This window comes from Salvelinus sp. IW2-2015, linkage group LG6.2 (genome assembly GCF_002910315.2).
Source record: "Salvelinus sp. IW2-2015 linkage group LG6.2, ASM291031v2, whole genome shotgun sequence".
NCBI lineage: Eukaryota > Metazoa > Chordata > Actinopteri > Salmoniformes > Salmonidae > Salvelinus > Salvelinus sp. IW2-2015.
This window is the reverse complement of record NC_036846.1, coordinates 20,831,244-20,851,758: the sequence shown is the minus strand read 5'-3', so window position 1 is coordinate 20,851,758 and position 20,515 is coordinate 20,831,244.

Sequence of the window (20,515 nt, the reverse complement as noted above, 5' to 3'; positions counted from 1 at the left end):
GCGAGGGTCCAACCTTCTCAGCATGCGAGGCACCTGCTCTGACCGGGCTGAGAGGTGCCAGATCTAAGCGCTCCGTCCAAGGCGATGCCAGCACCGTTGCTTGCAAGGTTCTGTTACCCTATGATCTACCCCTAATTTTACCAAAAATGCCGGGCCCAGTATATCTCAGCAGGCAGCACCAACCGGAGCACAGTCACGAACACAGAAGACCAGGCGATACTCTCGCCCGGGGCGTACTAGCGCAGCCGCCGTATCTAGCAGCGCCAGCTAACTCTCCAGCAGCACCGACCGGGCCAGTAACCTCTCAGCAGCAGCACCGACCAGGCCAGTAATCTCTCAGCAGCAGCACCGACCGGGCCAGTAACCTCTCAGCGCAGTTTGGGTTCCAGTTCAACGTTTACCTGTTCTGTCGCAGTCTACCATTGAAAACCATTGAAGAATACACACAGAAAAGTTGATTGTGTGAGGAATATGATTGGCCGTTCATTCAAGCACCACTACGCTGCCACGAGTCACAACTTCTTGAGCACTCGAGCAGTACAGAAGTTAGCTACTGTACGTTCACTAAGCACATGCGAGCTGTCCTGAACAAAAATAAAGGCCTATTCGCTGAGCTTATTTATTGTAGGGAAAGTGATATACAAAAGGAAACTTTCAATAGTACACATACTAGCTATATGCTGGCTACTGCTGATAGTCTGCAAAATGAAAGCAAAAAAAATACACTTTAGCATTTCCCTTGGCTAACGTACTCTACCAGGCAAATATCTCTTTTGGAACGCAATTGTCTTAAAGGGGCAGAATTTTATTTTGAGATGTAAAAAAAATATTCTCAAAATGGCATACTTTAGAAACAAAAATGTATGCAGTTAACACAATGCAATTCTAAAGAATAGAGTAATGACATACATTTCAAAATTATATTACACCGCTTTTTAATTCATATCACAATAACCAAATGTAACCTATTAATAGCTGAATATAGAGAGAAAACATGCCAAACTATAGGCCCTGCATTACCCCAATACATTTAAGAACTACACCATGTTCGGACCAGTTGAAATTCTGTTCGGGCTGGTAGATTTTGGAATAAATATAGAAACATATTACGCTGGACCCTGTCATAGCCTACAAATAAGACCCAGGTTTTTACCTGACCAGTTTATGAGATCAGGAAAAACTCCAGGCCCCAAAAGACACATAAACATTTTTCCACACCACTTTTAAATCTGTGGTGCCAACTCTAGGTACAAGACACAATGTACCATTTTATTACACATCCAAGAAGTGTAGGAAAAAAAGGCTAGTCAATTTAGCACAAGAGACAAATTACAGATACATTGTGGCCATCAAATAAAAGAAAATGTTCAATCTCGCATGGTGTTTATTAAAAGGACTACTGAAAGACGGGGCTCCTGTCTTATTTTTAAGAATGAAATGTCTGTTTCTACTTCCATTACAACAGAATCCTGATGTCTTGTATCATTATTTGAAGTGTCTTGTTTCTGGTGTGATGGGGCCATGTAAAAACACAGACTCACCTTGTAGCTCAGCAAGGTCCGTAAAACATCCACCACAAACAGGCATGACATCATCCATCGTGACTAAGGACATCAGCCAGACGGAGGAAGTGGAGTGCGTCTGGGAAAATTAATTTTTGCCGTCCTCCCGTCTCCCCCGTGGGCAGGTGAACTGCGAGCAGGAGGAGACTCATGTTAGCTCCACTCCGTCACTTTAGAGAACATGTGCTCCAATTAGAAAACCCATTAATTTCAATCCAGGTCCAATCTTGCCACAAATCTATTGGTGTGAGTTGTATGAGGGCTGACTTTGTTCATTTTGTGCTTGGGCAAACTGGAGTAATGGAGGGCTTTGATAACAGCCACCACCACTAGTGTTTCACTGTGCATGGTTATTTGACTAGCATGGGAAACATGTGGCTGTAATTCTACTACTGCTACTACTACTACTACTGCTACTACTACTATTACTACTACTAATACTACTACTACTAGTACTTCTGCTGCTGCTGCTAATGCTACTGCTACTACTAATACTACTACTAATATTGCTGCTGCTAATACTACTACTACTACTACTACTGCTGATGCTGCTACTACTACTGCTAACACTACTACTACTACTATTACTATTACTGCTACTACTAACACTGCTATTGCTACTGCTACTATTACTGCTACTGCTACTATTACTGCTTCTATTACTATTACTGCTACTACTAACACTGCTATTACTACTGCTACTATTACTGCTACTCCTAACACTGCTATTACTACTGCTACTACTACTGCTACCGCTGCTACTACTAAAACTACTACTACTACTACTACTGCTTCTGCTACTACTACTGCTACCATTACTGCTATTCCTACTGCTACAACTACTGCTACAACTATTGCTACTACTACTGCTACTACTACTACTACTACTACTGCTACAGTCTACAGTCAATCACGGATTACAAAAATAAAACCAGCTCACTCGCAGACATCGACGTCTTGCTCGCTTTGAGGACAATACAGTGCCACTGACACTGTCCACCACCAAAGCCTGTCGACTTTCCTTCTCCGTGGCCAACCTGAGTAAAACATTTAAATGTGTTAAGCTGCCCAGACGGCATCCCTAGCCGCGTCCTCAGAGCATGTGCAGATCAGATGGCTGGTGTGTTTATGGACATATTCAATCAACCCCTATCCCAGTCTGTTGTCCCCACATGCATCAAGATGGCCACCATTGTTCCTCTTCTCAAGAAAACAAAGGTAACTGAACTAAATCACTATCGCCCCGTTGCACTCACTTCTGTCATCATGAAGAGCTTTGAGAGTGTCACGTTCTGATCTTAGTTCCTTTGTTATGTCTTTATTTTAGTTTGGTCAGGGCGTGAGTTGGGGTGTGCATTCTATGTTGTTTTTTCTATGTTTTGTTCTATTGTCCTTTTCTATGTGTTTGGCCTAGTATGGTTCTTAATCAGAGGCAGGTGTCAGTCGTTGTCTCTGATCGGGAGCCATATTTCGGTAGCCTGTTTTTCATTGTGTTTTGTGGGTGATTATTTTCTGTGTAGTGGATGTCACTTTACAGAACTGTTGCGTTTCGTTCTCCATTGTTATTTTGTTTAGTGTTCTATGTTTAATAAATATAATGATGAACACTTACAACGTTGTGCTTTGGTCCTCACCTCATTCCAGCGACGAGCGTTACAGAATCACCCACCAACCAAGGACCAAGCAGCATGGTATYGGGCAGCAGCGAGTTCTGAACTCCTGGACATGGGAGGAGATTTTGGACGGTAAAGGACCCTGGGCACAGGCTGGGGAATATCGCCGTCCCAAGGCAGAGCTGGAGGCAGCGAAAGCTGAGCGGCGGCGATATGAGGAGGCAGCACGGCAGCGCGACAGGGACGAGAGGCAGCCCCCAACATTTTTGGGGCGGGGGCACACGGGGAGTGTGGCAGAGACAGGTTGGAGACCTGAGCCCACTCCCCGTGCTTATTGTAAGCAGCGCGTTACTGGTCAGGCACCGTGTTATGCGGTTAAGCGCACGGTGTCACCAGTACGCGTCCATAGCCCGGTGCACTCTAGGACAGCCCCCCGAAAGTGTCATGCGAGTGTGGGCATCCAGCCAGGGCGTATTGTGCCTGCTCAGCGTGTCTGGTCTCCGGTACGCCGTTTCGRTCCAGGGTATCCTGCGCCGGCTCTGCGTGCTGTGTCTCCGGGACGCTGGGAGGGTGCAATGCGTCCTATGACTGCGCTCCGCTCATGCCGGGCGAATGTGGGAATTGAGCCTAAGGGGGAGGTGCGCATAGTATGCACCAGATCTCCAGTGCTCACCCACAGCCCGGTTCAACCTGTGCCTGCACTCTGGAGGGTCCGGGCTAGAGTAGTCATCCATCCTGGGGGAGTGGTGCCAAGGCTGCGCACCAGAGCTCCAGTGCTCCCCCACAGCCCGGTCCTTCCGGTGCCTCCTCCAAGCACCAGGCCTCCTGTAGGTCTCCCCAGCCTGGTGGGTCTTGTGGCAGCCCCACGTACCAGGCTGTCTCTCCGTCTCCTCCCTACAGGTGCTTCCGTCTGTCCTGAGCCGCCTGAGCCGCCCGTCTGTCCTGACCCGCCTGAGCCGCCCGTCTGTCCTGAGCCGCCTGAGCCGCCCGTCTGTCCTGATCCGCCTGAGCCGCCCGTCTGTCAGGAGCCGCCTGAGCCACCCTTCAGTCAGGAGCCGCCTGAGCCGCCCTTCAGTCTGGAGCCGCCTGAGCCGCCCTTCAGTCAGGAGCCGCCTGAGCCACCCTTCAGTCAGGAGCCGTCCGTCAGTCCAGAGGCGCTCCTCAGTCCAGTGGTGCCCTTTACTAGGGTCTCCAATCCAGGGTCGGTGACGAGGGTCGCCGCTCCTAAGGTGTCACAGAAGTGGGCCGAGACTATGGTGGAGTGGGATCCTCGTCCCGCTCCAGAGCCGCCACCGCGGTAAATGCCCACTCAGACCCTCCCCTATAGGTTCAGGTTTGTGGCGGCCGGGAGTCCCGCATTTGGGGGTGGGGGGGGGGGTGGGGGGGGGGGTGGGGGGGGGGTACTGTCACGATCTGACCTTAGTTCCTTTGTTATGTCTTTATTTTAGTTTGGTCAGGCGTGAGTTGGGGGGGCATTCTATGTTGTTTTTTCTATGTTTTGTTCTTTGTCCTTTCTATGTCGTTTGGCCTAGTATGGTCCTCAATCAGAGGCAGTGTCAGTCGTTGTCTCTGATGGAAGCATATTTCAGGTAGCCTGTTTTTCATTGTGTTTTGTGGGTGATTATTTTTCTGTGTAGTGGATGTCACCTTACAGAACTTGTGCGTTTCGTTCTCCATTGGTTATTTGGTTTAGTGTTCTTTGTTTAAATAATATAATGATGAACACTTACCAACGTTGTGCTTTGGTCCTCACCATTTTCCAACGAACTGAGCGTTCAGAGAGACTAGTCAAGGAGCATATCACCTCCACCTACCTGATTACCCTAGACACTCGCAAATTTGGCTTACCGCCCATAAGGTCCACTGATGATAGCAATCGCCATCACACCTTCTGCCATTCCTAGTCCATCTGGACAAGAGGAATACCTCTTGGTAAGAAGCTGTTATTGGACTGGCAAGCTAAGCATCTAATCGGGCCGACATGTCATCCAAACTTGAGACCCCTGGGTCTCGAGCCCGCCCTGTGAAGCTGGGTCCTGAACTTTTTGACTGACCGCCCAAGGTGGTGAGGGTAGGTAACACATCTCCACCCCGCTTGATCCTCAAGACTAAGGGCCCCACAAGGGTGCGTTCTCAGCCTCTCCTGTTAACTCCCTGTTCACCTATGACTGTGTGGCCATCGCCACACTTCCAACCAATCATCAGTTTTGCCAGACGACACTACAGTGGTAGGCTTGATAACCAAAACGAGAGACAACGCTATAGGGGGAGGTTGGAAAGTTTTTAAGTTCCTCGGCGTCACATCACAAACAAACTGAAATTGTTCAACCCACACAGGCAGTGGTGGTGAAGAAGGTGCAACAGCGCCTCTTCAACCTGCAGGAGGCTGAAGAAATTGATTGCACCTAAAACACTCTTCAAACTTCTACATGATGCACAATCGAAGCATCTGTCAGGCTGTATGCACCGCCTAGTTGGCACTGCACTGCACGCCTAACCGGCAAGGCTCTCCCAGAGGGTAGTGCGGCCTGCACAACACATCACACATTGGGGGTCAAAAACTACCTGCCCTCCAGGACACCTACACCACCCGATGTCACAGGAAGGCCAAAAAGATCATCAAGGACAACAACCACCCGAGCCACTGCCTGTTCACCCAGTTATCATCCAGAAGGCCAGGTCAGTACAGGTGCATCAAAGCTGGGAACGAGAGACTGAAAAACAGCTTCTATCTCAAGGCCATCAGACTGTTAAACAGCCATCACTAACAAATAGAGGTTGCTGTCAACATACAGACTCAAATCTCTGGCCACTATAATGACATATAATATAATTTCATGAAATCACAAGTCCAATACAGCAAATGAAAGATAAACATCTTGTGAATCCAGCCATCATTTCCGATTTTTTAAATGTTTTACAGCGAAAACACAACATATATTTATGTTAGCTCACCACAATAGCCCAAAACACAACGCCATTTTTTCACCGTAAAGATAGCTTTCACAAAACCCGCAAATAGAGATAAAATTTATCACTAACCTTTGAACAACTTCATCAGATGACAGTCTTATGACATCATGTTATACAATACATTTATGTTTTGTTCGAAAATGTGCATATTTATAGCTACAAATCGGGGTTTTACATTGGAGCCATGGTCACAAATGGCACCAAAATGTCCAGAGAAATTTTAGACAGCCACGTAATCTAACAGAAAAACTCATCATAAACTTTGCTGAAAAATACACGTTGCACATATAATTAAAGGTACACTGGTTCTTAATGCAACCGCTGTGTTAGATTTTAAATAATAACTTTAGTACAAAGCACAGCATGCAATAATCTGAGACAGCGCTCAGCCATTCTCCGCCATGTTGGAGTCCAAAGAGTCCACAAAAATACGAAATAACATCATAAATATTCCCTTACCTTTGATGAACTTTCATCAGAATGCAGTGCCAGGAATCCTAGTTCCACAATAAATCGTTGTTTTGTTCTGTCGAATTAGCAACTTTGGCTAGCATGGTGGAGCTCACGTGTCCATGAAGATTTTACGCATGAACGAAAAATTCAAAAAGGCATAATAAAAGTCGAATAAACTGGTCAAACTCAGTTGAGAATCCATCTTTAGGATGTTTTTCACAAATATATCCAATAACGTCCCAGACGGAGCATTTCTTCGTGTCTACCTAACCTATTGCAGGCAACGATATGACAAACCTAAGTGCGTAGCCGAATACTGCCAATATGGCTGACCTGTCACTCCAAAGGCTCTCATTCGGTCCCAGGGAAGGCTAGACACTTCATTCCACGTTCTACTGCCTGTTGACATCTAGTGGAAGGCGTATGAAGTGCATACAGATCCATAAATACAAGGCAATTGAATAAGTGATGCCTTTCACAGAGACCCATTTCAGAATGTTCACTTCCTGTTTGGAAGTTTGCCTGCCAAATGAGTTCTGTTTTACTCACAGATATAATTCAAACAGTTTTAGAAACTTCAGAGTATTTTCTATCCAATAGTAATAATAATATGCAGATCATACGGTACGAGGCCGTTTAAATTGGGCACAATTTTATCCAGTACTGAAAAGGGCGCGCCCTATTTCCAAGAGGTTTTAATAAATTGATTCAATAAAGGTATCGCTAGTTACCTTAAATAACACCACTTTAATCATTTTTACATATGATTACATATGGTCAGATGAAACAAAATATAACTTTTTGGTAAAAACTCAACTCGTCGTGTTTGGAGGACAAAGAATGCTGAGTTGCATCCAAAGAACACCATACCTACTGTCACGTTTCCTGACCTGTTTTCTGTTAGTTTTGTATGTGTTAGTTGGTCAGGACGTGAGTTTGGTGGGCAGTCTATGTTTTCTGTTTCTATGTTGGTTAATGGGTACCTAATATGGTTCTCAATTAGAGGCAGGTGGTTTTCATCTCCTCTGATTGAGAATCAATTTAGGTAGGTAGTTTCACAGTGTTTGTTTGTGGGTGGTTGTCTCCTGTGTCAGTGTCTGTCTATGTTGCACCATACGGGACTGTTTCGGTTTGTTTGTTCATTTTTGTTCGTTTCGGTTTATGTAGTCATTTCCCTGTTCGTGCGTCTTTCGTGTTACATGTAAGTTCTTACGTCCAGGTCTGTCTACATCGTTTGTTGTTTTGTTAGTTATATCAAGTATAGTTCGTTTTCGTCTTCGTCTGTTTTGTTTAATAAATTATCATGTCTTATCACAACGCTGCGCTTGGTTCAATCCATGCCTCCTCTTCGGATGAAGAGGAGGAGGAAACCCGTTACAAACCACCCACCAATCCAGAACCAAGCAGCGTTTGTTCGAGCAGTGGAATACACAGGAATACTGGACTTGGGAGGACGAGCTGGATGGAAAAGGTCCATGGGCACAGCCGGGAGAATATCGCAGTCCCAAAGCTGAGCTGGAGGCAGCTAAAGCAGAGAGGAGGCAGCACGGAAGCAAGGCTGGAAAGCCGGAGAATCAAGCCATAAACCGCAGATATGAAGGTACGCGGCTAGCAAGGAAGCCTGAGAAGAAACCCCAAAAAATTCTGGGGGGGGGCTAAGAGGTAGTGGGCCAAGGGCAGGTAGGAGACCTGCGCCCACTTCCCAGGCTAACCGTGGAGAGCGGAGTACGGGCAGACACCGTGTTACGCAGTAGAGCGCACGGTGTCTCCTGTACGTGTGCATAGCCCGGTGCGGGTTATTCCACCTCCCCGCACTGGTAGGGCTAGATTGGGCATTGAGTCAGGTGTCATGAGGCCGGCTCAACGCGTCTGGTCTCCAGTGCGTCTTCTCGGGCCGGCATTCATGGCACCAGCCTTACGCATGGTGTCCCCGGTTCGCCTACATAGCCCGGTGCGGGTTATTCCACCTCCCCGCACTGGGCGGGCGACGGGGAGCATTCAACCAGGTAAGGTTGGACAGGCTCAATGCTCAAGGGAGCCAGTACAGCCTGCACGGTCCGGTATTTCCGGGGCTACCTCCCCGCCCCAGCCCAGTACCACCAGTGCCTACACCACGCACCAGGCTTCCAGTGCGTTTCAGAGCCCTGTTCCTCCTCCACGCACTTTTCCTATGGTGCGTGTATCCAGTTCGTGCCTCCAGTTCCGGCAACACGCACTAAGCCCCTGTGCGTCTCCAGAGCCCTGTACGCACTGTTCCTTCTCCCCGTACTCTTCCTGATGGCGTGCCCTCAGCCGTGCCACCAGTGCCGGTACCACGCACCAGGCCTATAGTGCACTTCGAGAGGTCAGGTGTCCCTGTCCCTGCCCCCGCACTAGCCTTGAAGTGCGTGTCTCCAGTCCGGTGCCTCCAGTTCCGGCACCACGCACCAGGCCTACAGTGCGCCTTATCCGGCCAGAGCCATCCGTCTCCCCAGCGCATCTGAGCCATCCGTCTCCATAGCGCCATCTGAGCCATCCGTCTCCATAGCGCCATCTGAGCCATCCGTCTCCATAGCGCCATCTGAGCCATCCGTCTCCCCAGCGCCATCTGAGCCATCCGTATCCCCAGCGCCATCTGAGCCATCCGTCTGCCCAGTGCCGTCTGAGCCATCCGTCTGTCCCGAGCCATTAGAGCCGCCCGTCTGGCCCGAGCCGTCAGAGCCGTTCGTCAGTCAGGAGCCGCTAGAGCCGTTCATCAGTCAGGATCTGCCAGAGCCGCCAACCAGACAGGATCTGCCAGAGCCGCCAACCAGACAGGATCTGCCAGAGCCGCCAACCAGACAGGATCTGCCAGAGCCGCCAACCAGACAGGATCTGCCAGAGCAGCCAGCCAGACAGGATCTGCCAGAGCCGCCAGCCAGACAGGATCTGCCAGAGCCGCCAGTGACATGAGCGTCCAGAGCCGCCAGTGAGCCAAGAGCAGCCAGAGCCGTTAGCGAGCCATGAGCAGCCAGAGCCGTCAGCAGCCATGAGCGTCTAGAGCCGTCAGCGAGCCATGAGCGTCCAGAGCCGTCAGCCTGCATGAGCGTCCAGAGCCGTCAGCCTGCCATGAGCGTCAGAGCCGTCAGCCTGCCATGAGCGTCCAGAGCCGTCAGCCTGCCATGAGCGTCCGGAGCCGTCATTCATCCAGAACTGCTCTCTCAGTCCAGAGCTGTCTCTCTGTCCGGAGCTGCCCTTCAGTCCGGAGCTACCTCTCTATCCTGAGCTACCTCTCTATCCTGAGCTATCCCTCTGTCCTGAGCTATCCCTCTGTCCTGAGCTACCTCTCTGTCCTGAGCTACCTTGTCCCGGAGCTGTCCTTTATCTTGGTGTTGCCCCTTAAATTAGGTGGGGGAAATAAGAGGGTGGTCATTCTAAGGGGGAGACGTAAGCTGGGATTGACTATGGTGGGGTGGGAACCTCCCCAGAGCCTGAGCCACCACCATGGTCAGATGCCCACCCAGACCCTCCCTAGACTTTTGGTGGTGCGTTCGGAGTACGCACCTTGAGGGGGGGTTATGTCACGTTCCTGACCTGTTTTCTGTTAGTTTTGTATGTGTTAGTTGGTCAGGACGGGAGTTTGGGTGGGCAGTCTATGTTTTCTGTTTCTATGTTGGTTAATGGGTACCTAATATGGTTCTCAATTAGAGGCAGGTGGTTTTCATCTCCTCTGATTGAGAATCAATTAAGGTAGGTAGTTTCACAGTGTTTGTTTGTGGGTGGTTGTCTCCTGTGTCAGTGTCTGTCTATGTTGCACCATACGGGACTGTTTCGGTTTGTTTGTTCATTTTTGTTCGTTCGGTTTTTATGTAGTCATTTCCCTGTTCGTGGTTCTTCGTGTTACATGTAAGTTCTTACGTCGAGGCTTGTCTACATCGTTTGTTGTTTTGTTAGTTATATCAAGTATAGTTCGTTTTCGTCTTCGTCTGTTTTGTTTAATAAATTATCATGTCTTATCACAACGCTGCGCCTTGGTTCAATCCATGCTCCTCCTCTCGGATGAAGAGGAGGAGGAAACCCGTTACAGAACCACCCACCAATCCAGAACCAAGCAGCGTTTGTTTCGAGCAGTGGAATACACAGGAATACTGGACTTGGAGGACGAGCTGGATGGAAAAGGTCCATGGGCACAGCCGGGAGAATATCGCCGTCCCAAAGCTGAGCTGGAGGCAGCTAAAGCGAGAGGAGGCAGCACGGAAGCAAGGCTGGAAGCCGGAGAATCAAGCCATAAACCGCAGATATGAAGGTACGCGGCTAGCAAGGAAGCCTGAGAAGAAACCCAAAAATTCGTGGGTGGCCTAAGAGGTAGTGGGCCAAGGGCAGGTAGGAGACCTGCGCCCACTTCCCAGGCTAACCGTGGAGAGCGGGAGTACGGGCAGACACCGTGTTACGCAGTAGAGCGCACGGTGTCTCCTGTACGTGTGCATAGCCCGGTGCGGGTTATTCCACCTCCCCGCACTGGTAGGGCTAGATTGGGCATTGAGTCAGGTGTCATGAGGCCGGCTCAACGCGTCTGGTCTCCAGTGCGTCTTCTCGGGCCGGCATTCATGGCACCAGCCTTACGCATGGTGTCCCCGGTTCGCCTACATAGCCCGGTGCGGGTTATTCCACCTCCCCGCACTGGTCGGGCGACGGGGAGCATTCAACCAGGTAAGGTTGGACAGGCTCAATGCTCAAGGGAGCCAGTACAGCCTGCACGGTCCGGTATTTCCGGGGCTACCTCCCCGCCCCAGCCCAGTACCACCAGTGCCTACACCACGCACCAGGCTTCCAGTGCGTTTTCAGAGCCCTGTTCCTCCTCCACGCACTTTTCCTATGGTGCGTGTATCCAGTTCGGTGCCTCCAGTTCCGGCAACACGCACTAAGCCAACACGCACTAAGCCACTAAGCCTCCTGTGCGTCTCCAGAGCCCTGTACGCACTGTTCCTGTAACGGAAACCCGTTACACCTACTGTGAAGCATGGGGGTGGAAACATCATGCTTTGGGGCTGTTTTGGCCTAGCCAGTCTCCAGATCTCAACCCCATAGAAAATCTTTGGAGGGAGTTGAAAGTCCGTGTTGCCCAGCAAACAGCCCCAAAACATCACTGCTCTAGAGGGGATCTGCATGGAGGAATGGGCCAAAATACCAGCAACAGTGTGTGAAAACCTTGTGAAGACTTACAGAAAACGTTTGACCTCTGTCATTGCCAACAAAGGGTATATAACAAAGTATTGAGAAACTTTTATTATTGACCAAATACTTATTTTCCACCATATTTTGCAAATAAATTCATAAAAATCCTACAATGTGATTTTATGGATTTTTTTTCTCATTTTGTCTGATATAGTTGATGTGTACCTATGATGAAAATTACAGGCCTCTCTCATCTTTTTAAGTGGGAGAACTTGCACAATTGGTGGCTGACTAAATACTTTTTTGCCCCACTGTATATACTGTTCTATACCATCTATTGCATCTTGCCTATGCCTATTATTAGTCACTTTAAATAACTCCACTTTAATAATGTTTACATATCCAACATCACTCATGTCACGGCTGTCTTCGTCCTCCTCATCTGACGAGGAAAGGCGAGAAGGATCGGAGGACCAATACGCAGCGAGGTAAGTGTTCGTCATTATTTAATGAAAGAAACTGAACACTACAAAAACAACAAAGTGACAACCGTGAAGCTAAATAACAATAGTACTGACACAAACACTACACATAGACAATCACCCACAAACCCCAACAGAAAACAGGCTACCTAAATATGGTTCCCAATCAGAGACAATGAATGACAGCTGCCTCCGATTGAGAACCATATCAGGCCAAACGAGAAAACCCCACATAGAAACAGACAACATAGATAATACCCACCCAACTCACATCCTGACCAACTAAATAAAGACTAAACAAAGGAAATAAGGTCAGAAACGTGACAACTCATCTCATATGTATATACTGCTCTATACCATCTACTGCATCTTGCCTATACCACACGGCCATTGCTCATCCATACATTTATATGTACATATTCTTATTCATCCCTTACATTTGTGTGTATAAGGCAGTTGTTGTGAATTGTTTTGATTACTTGTTAGATATTACTGCATTGTCGGAACTAGAAGCACAAGCATTTCGCTACACTCGCATTAACATCTGTTAACCGTGTGTATGTGACCAATAAAATGTGATACTACTGCTACTATGTCTATGTCTATGTCTAGTACTACTACTACTACTTCTGCCACTGCTACTATTACTGCTACTACTGTTGCTACTGCTGTATTGTGTTAGCTATGTGGGATTGATTGGTTTAGGTGATAAGACATTCCTACATCATCAGTGGGTTGTTCTGTATAACTGTTCCTATGTCTCATTTCAGCTTGTCATCATCAGTCTTCTGTTGTTAACAGATGAGCTAGACTGTGACAAACAACACAATACCGTGGAAAATTATGAAGACTGTCAACATGCCATTTCCATCCAAATGATACAATCATTTCATATTAGTGTTACTGCCAACACTGACTGTAATATGGAAAACATCATGCATGATATGCATCTGCTCAATGCTTTTGTAACCTTTAATTATAGAGTACTGTTTATAAAGACCATTACAAAAGGGCAATTATTTATCAGGAAATGTAAACACAGAAACTCCCAGGCCCTGATCAGAAACAACCTGTAGCCCGTAAACCAGTGTTTCCCAAACTCGGTCCTCGGGACCCCAAGTTGTGCACGTTTTAGTTTTTGCCATAACACTGATTAGTTGATTATTAGAATCAGCTGTGTAGTGCTAGGGGGGAAAGAATCTGCACCAATTGGGGTCCAGAGGACCGAGTTTGGATAAACCCTGCCCTAAACACAAATCAGAGAGATTTTAATTTGATAGGCTAGGTGGGATTTTTTTATAATATTGCCTACCTGTCCAATCCCCTCAGAGATCCACAAGTGTCTATAGCGCATTGGGTAATATTATTTCAGCTCATTGGCTAAAAAGTGCTATCAAAGGTAAAGGTGAATACTATGGCAGGTGAAAACAAAGATAAATAAACACTAAAAGGTATTTAGAGGTGATGGCTGCTTTGAGAGGGAATTAATATGGTTGTTAAAGTAACTGTCCAGTGAAAATGTAGGGGGAAAAAATGTTGTTGAATTATTACCCCCTTTTCTCCCCAATTTCGTGGTATCCAATTGTTAGTAGTTACTATCTTGTCTCATCGCAACAACTCCCGTACGGGCTCGGGAGAAACGAAGGTCGAAAGCCATGCGTCCTCCGAAACACAACTGGACCCAACCTCTCTCACATTCAAACACACAGTCAGTGATTGTCTTGTTCACCTATCTTGTTCCTTTATGTTATAGTTATTTTCTATCAGTATGCAGTCTAGCATAGGAGCAGTATTGTCCTCCAACCTTTATAAATAATTTTTGTTCCCTCAAAGCTCACATGGCAGAGAAACAGAGAAGACATCAGAGTGAATCCTATCCAGTGTGGTACGCTGAGAACGCTGTAGCTCTTGGCCCCAAGACAATATGCAACAAGTGAACATTTCAAGTTCATCCTCTGTGTCAGACTGGGCTATCATTTATGCCTTGGTGGAGATCAAAGTTGTCTRGGATCAAAACAGATTCACTAACCCTTTTAGCATTTGGATGGACTCCATCTCTGTTCCTATTCTCAGTGCATTTAGATGATCTGGGGGTCAGTATATATGCACAATACTTTTTCAATTGTCACTGACCATCTACAATTTGATTATTTCAGCTCATTGGCTAAAAAGTGCTATCAAAGGTAATGGTGAATACTATGGCAGGTGAAAACAAAGATAAATAAACACTAAAAGGTATTTAGAGGTGATGGCTGCTTTGAGAGGGAATTGATATGGTTGTTTAAAGTATCTGTCCAGTGAAAATGTAAAAAAAAAAATGTTGTTGAATTTTTACCCCCAATTTCGTGGTATCCAATTGTTAGTAGTTACTATCTTGTCTCATCGCTACAACTCCCGTACGGGCTCAGGAGAGACGAAGGTCGAAAGCCATGCGTCCTCCGAAACACAACCCAACCAAGCCGCGCTGCTTCTTAACACAGCGCGCATCCAACCCGGAAGCCAGCCGCACCAATGTGTCAGAGGAAACACTGTGCACCTGGTGACCTGGTTAGCGTGCACCGTACCCGGCCCGTCACAGGAGTCGCTAGTGCGCGATGAGACAAGGATATCCCTACCGGCCTCATCTACGTAAATGAACTCATGCTGGATCTCCTCTCCATCCATTCGTAAAACTCTCTGAAAAACAGTGTGAGGCAAAATTGTATAGTTCAGTGTAGATCTAGTATACATATTACAGTGATAAAGTGAATACATACCTCTGCATAATCATGCCGCAGTCGTTTCACTCTTTCGGAATTGCGCTCGAAAGGCACTCGATAAATTTGCTTCATTTGAATATGTTTTTTTTTTAGGATGCGTGCCAGTGTTGATGTTGAGACCTGATGGATATCGTTGAAAATGGCGTGGTTATTGACAATGTTAGCTTGGAGCTGCTTGAGTGTTATAGCATTGTTGGCCAAAACCATGTTTACTATCTCCCTCTCTTGCTGTTCTGTGAACATAGGAGGCCTTCCTCCTTGTCGTCCCTGACCCTCAATCCTATGTAGAAAAAAAACAGTATACAATAGTACAGTAATTTCACAGGAAAAGGTAACAGAAGTGCTGATAGTGCATAGAATACAGTACTGTAAGCAGTTACTGAAACCGTGCAGATGTTTTTGATATGATGATATTTTTACAATACCTATTTTCCAGTCGAAATGTTCTCATCACACTTGCCACTGTATATCGGCTTAGATTTGGCTGTACTCGCAGTCCAGCCTCCCTCAGCGTCAGGCCGTGGTTGACAACGTGGTCAACCAGTGTTGCGCGGATCTCATTTGTCAGATTAGGTCCTCTTTGAGCACCTTCTTGTCTTCCTCTTCCTCCCCTTCCTCCTCGTTCTCCTCGTCCTCCTCCTCGTCCTCCTCATTCTCCTCCTCGTCCTCCTCGTTCTCCTCGTCCTCCTCGTTCTCCTCGTCCTCCTCGTCCTCCTCGTCCTCCTCGTTCTCCTCGTCCTCCTCGTCCCTCCTCGTGACTTCATGATAGATTTTTGTGTGTAATGTATGTTAAGTGTGTTTAGTGTTTTGCAAATCACTGTGTGTAGAGTTTTGCAACAAGTGTGAGGTTGACAATGTGCTTATAGTTGTGCAAATATGGGCTGATGTTTTGCTTCTTGAGTGTAAGGTTTTGCTAATAGTGTACTACTTTTAATTTTAGTGTGTAAGCAATCCAAAAAAACTGTAATGCTGATCCAAGTTCAGTTTTGAGATCCACCCTACATTGGCATAGGGTTAGCTGAACATTTCTGACTGGTCTTGGAACTTTGACAACGGGCAGCCTCTCCCCGCTTGGATCGATGGGATATGTAATGATATGTAAACAGCCAGAGATGTACACAGTCTTGTACCCATAACCTTTTTTAAACTGACAATCGTATTTGTTGATTAAATCAGACTTTGTTAATATAATAAGTAATCCAGGAATGTCAAGTTAACTGACTTGAGAAAACTTGAAAAAATAGCAACTCTATAGAGCCCAATGACTACAATGAATGGCTAAATTACTTCCGGAAACGAAGGGTCAGCGGAGCTCCTCCTCCTCCATAACACTATTATCTTGTTGTGGTACGCCCACACCATTCCACCACAGAAAATATCTTATTAACATACTTAATTACAAGTKTTTGTGAGTAAAACGATTTCTCTCAGATTTTAATTAATTGCAGGTCATCTGGAAACACTGGCCAGTTACTTTAAAAATCGACATAGTCTTGTCAATGTAGCAAGATCTTCTATTAGCTTGTTGAGTCCCAAGACAGCAGCTCACTAGTCCAGCAAAGAGTTCCCAGTCTTATTTCAGTGCTTAGCAGAAAGCAGAGAGTAGAGTAATCATCAGTGAGAGCAGTGTATTATTACCCTGGCCACTTATTCAGCACAATCACTCCCTTTTGTTTTCTGTCATCCCTGCATTTTCCTTTTCTCTGAGATGAATGAGTGTACTGAAAGGTCTTTAGGACTTCCCACACAATGCTCCGTCAATTTGGAAATTAGGTATTGGCTAGTGCATCAAATTCAATGGAGCATTTTCATCTTGAGAATCTCCTATGAAACACACTGCTGGCCTTTGCAGGCTTGGAGGCAAGGCAACACATATTGCAATGATTTTTCTTGAAAAGAATGTTTCTTTGGGGGGGATTTCTCACTAACTGAGCAACTTCTTGCGTAACGTTCTTACGTAAGGTTCCACTCCCCAGAGCTGGAGCAGCTTAGGTGACAAAAACTTTTCTTATTCCTTTCCAATGCAGGAGATAAAGTTTGGCCGGGCTGCGTTCCACACCACAGCGCCCTTTCTCTTCCCTCCCTTTGTTTTGTTTTTATGGAAGTTGGCTCCCTCAGCACTCAGGAGCTCGATCTGGCCCTCAACCTTATCTGTGAAGGGCACATTTTCCCTAGAGAAATCTCCCTCCTGCCACCTTGGGCCTCCACTTAAGAGATGGGCAACTAAAACATGTCTGCTCATTGTCTTCTTCCTGTGTGCTTGTTCCGCGTCTAATCACGAAAGCTAAGTTCTGATTCGCTCCACCAATCAGCCACTGCTGCCATCTCTGCTCCCTCTGTACCTGCCTCACTGGCGGCGCCATGGACTAAAACCTCATTCCTTCTGTAGTCTTCTTGTCATGAAGTCTCATTCTTTAAACACACTGCCTAATGGTGTGAGACCACTTACTGCTCCAGTATGTTTGGGCACATTATTGAATGTTGTGTTTTTATGGTAGTTTAAGTTAGTTTAGTTAAAAGTTAAGTTAGAAGTCAACTTTTTCTACAAGTTCCATTATTTATTTATTTCAGTCTCTAAAATGAAGTACCATGGCCTGACGGATGGTCTTCTTCAGGCACACTAACTCTTTATACCTTAGAGTTATGTCAACGTTCCAATAGGTAGCAACTAAGGTCGGCATTCAATCAAAGGCATGTTATACACAAGTGCACAGCAGTTGACATTTATAGGTCATTTCCACTTGTGTCAACATCTGCAGTGTTTACCGTGAATGYGATCTCCGGGAAGTTCTTAGAAATTTCCTTTAAAAGGCACTTGCAATCCGCTTGGCTAAAATGCGCCTCTAAAATGCGCCTAAGACTGARCCTTCTCCCTAAGTTATGTCAGCTATGGTATTGTTTTGGCCCACCAYATTTCAGTGCAAACCAAATTCTTGTTTAGTTTTTTTCCTAATTATGCTGGAGGCTGCTGAATATGTAAAACCTTATTGGAGTTGCGCTTGAGCGATTTCTCTTAATCATTAGAATAATCAGATTTAAGAAAGGAGAATGTACATTTATTTGATAAGTGCTATCCTTTCCTCTCCCGGATTTCTCTCTCACTCCCTCCATTTCTCCAAACTCCCTTACCCTCCTAGTGTTGGGTCTGGGCTGAATGATCGGGGACGGGGAAGCTAGGGGTATTAAGGGAGATCGATATCTGGCAGGCAACCAGAGAGCGCTGGCCATAATCTCCATCAGCCATGTAGGAAAGTACATTACTACCACTACAAAGCCTATTAACAGAACCGCAGGTCATGCATTACTGAATGGATATTGGTTTTATTACACCTATTCAAAAAGACAAAAAGGACCACCATAAATTACGCAACCACTTCAGCTAGCTTCCAGATACCTATTGAAAATATTGCATTGTTTTTGTCTAATTGGATTTGTGGTTTTAAAAAGGCATTGTTCAGTAATTCTATAAATGAGTGCCCTGTCTAGAGTTCTTTAATGTATTGCTACTCTGTGTTCTAAGTGAGATAGGGCCAATGTTCCTTGGGACCTGTTTATCGGATATTGTAATAGTTTTTGAGTGATTCAATGAGGTGATTTTGTTGAGACCATATCTGTGTACCACATCTCTCAGTCTCTAGATCTAGATGACCAATGAGCTGTCACTGTCACATTGGGCTCCATGTACTTGATCTAGTCCCCCGTTAATACCAGTTCGTACAGATTTACTCTCACACCCCTAAATCTTGGCCACAGCATGGTCAAATGTAAGGGTGACTTTACCACCCCAGGGAGAGCAACAGTGCTCACTCAGTGAATGTCTACAGGGGATTGTAAACCCTGGAGGGKTTTTTTGTTGGGTCGAAGAGGTGGTGCATTACCAGCTGTAAATAGTGGCGATTTCACTGCGGCCTCTGACAAATGGAGAGTCCTGGATGCGACCTGGTGGAGATTTCTCCGGGCGTTGCTGATCTCATCCCCTAATGCTTCATTACTGGACAAGCCACTCTGACCCCACAGTGGTTTTCCCAGGAGCTGGCAGAGTGAGGCCAGGGGGCTGCGGAGGCGTCTGGCTGTCTGAGAAACTAATGGAAAACAAAACACCTCTCCTGGCTAATGACCTAGCCCGCATATAATAGACAGATATTTTCCTTATCCCTCAGTTATTACATCTATTTGTCATGCTTCGGCTATCACAGTGATGCTCCGAGTTGCTGATTGACATCACTTTTTAGCATGTCTTGAGTCCACTTCATGAGTTGTGTACTTTTGTTTCCAGTGGTCATGAATAAACATTGTGTGGGCCCACTTTAATGGACTGCACAGTTAGCCTCGTGTTGCTTTATGACCTCAAGTTTTTATATCAGATCATTTTCAATTATGGGAACACCATCAAACGTACACCCTATTCAAACTTTACTGCCCATTCCTGCARTCGTCACAAGCCTCCTCTATAGTGACAATTGACTCTATTCTGTGTCAATTTGCAGTTTTAGCAGCTCTCTCCAAAGCACTCATATACAGATGTCGGATCTTGACTTGACTAGTTTCTCACAGCAGGAAAATAATCCTGCAGCAACAGGAAATGTGAATTATACCTAATGGATCTTCTTTGTATGGGTTGATACATTTTTTGTTAGTGCAAATCAAGTCTGAAATGTTAATGTGGAAATGACTAACGTTAGAAGATTTTTAAAACCTTGAATAGACTACATGTTTGCATTTCCTGCCGTGCAGGACATTTCCTGCAACAACAGGGTGATCAAATTAAGATCTGTATCTGTGTGTGCTATTTGATAATTGCTAAGCATGTTTTACCCCAAACTGTGCAGCAACCTGGAATGAGATCAGAGTTTAATGGAGACTTTTATGGGGATTTAGCTGGGTCAATTAGAGCACAACAGCCTCTCTGTGAGAGTAAATATGTGAGCGAGGAGTTTTATAGCATAGCACCTATTGGTCTCAATCAACCACCAGCAAATTAAAGACAGAATCACATGCATGAACCTCCACAACTATAAAAAGTGCTTATTTATAATCTCTCCTGGTTCTGGCCTTGAAAGAATCACGTTAGAGTTTAAATCAAGGTGTACCAGACAAAACATAATGTACAGTCATTGGTGTATGGAAAGTTGCACTCTGAAACTGAAATGTTGCCTGCTTTCTTTTCTTTGAGCAGTTATCCCTAGGTGAACCATGCAACATTGGCACAAGTGCATACAAGCAGTATCTTATAAATGCAGTGTCTCAAAAAATCAATAGGCCAGGACAAAGTTGTACAATGTCAGTGTATTATAATATTAAAGAGGAGAAAGCTTATGATTCTATATCACTAATGTGCCCATACTTACTTAAGTTGGCTGCCGTTCAAGATGAAGGTCAAATTCCACAACCTCTGCACTGCTTCGGGAACTTTTTTTTCTTTGTGGATCTGATAAGCCGGGATCATCCATAGCAGTAATACATCTGTGAACAGGCTGGTGTGAAAGCCCTCCTCCCTCTCTAATCTTTACAATTTGCCATGGCTGATAAAATTTTTATGA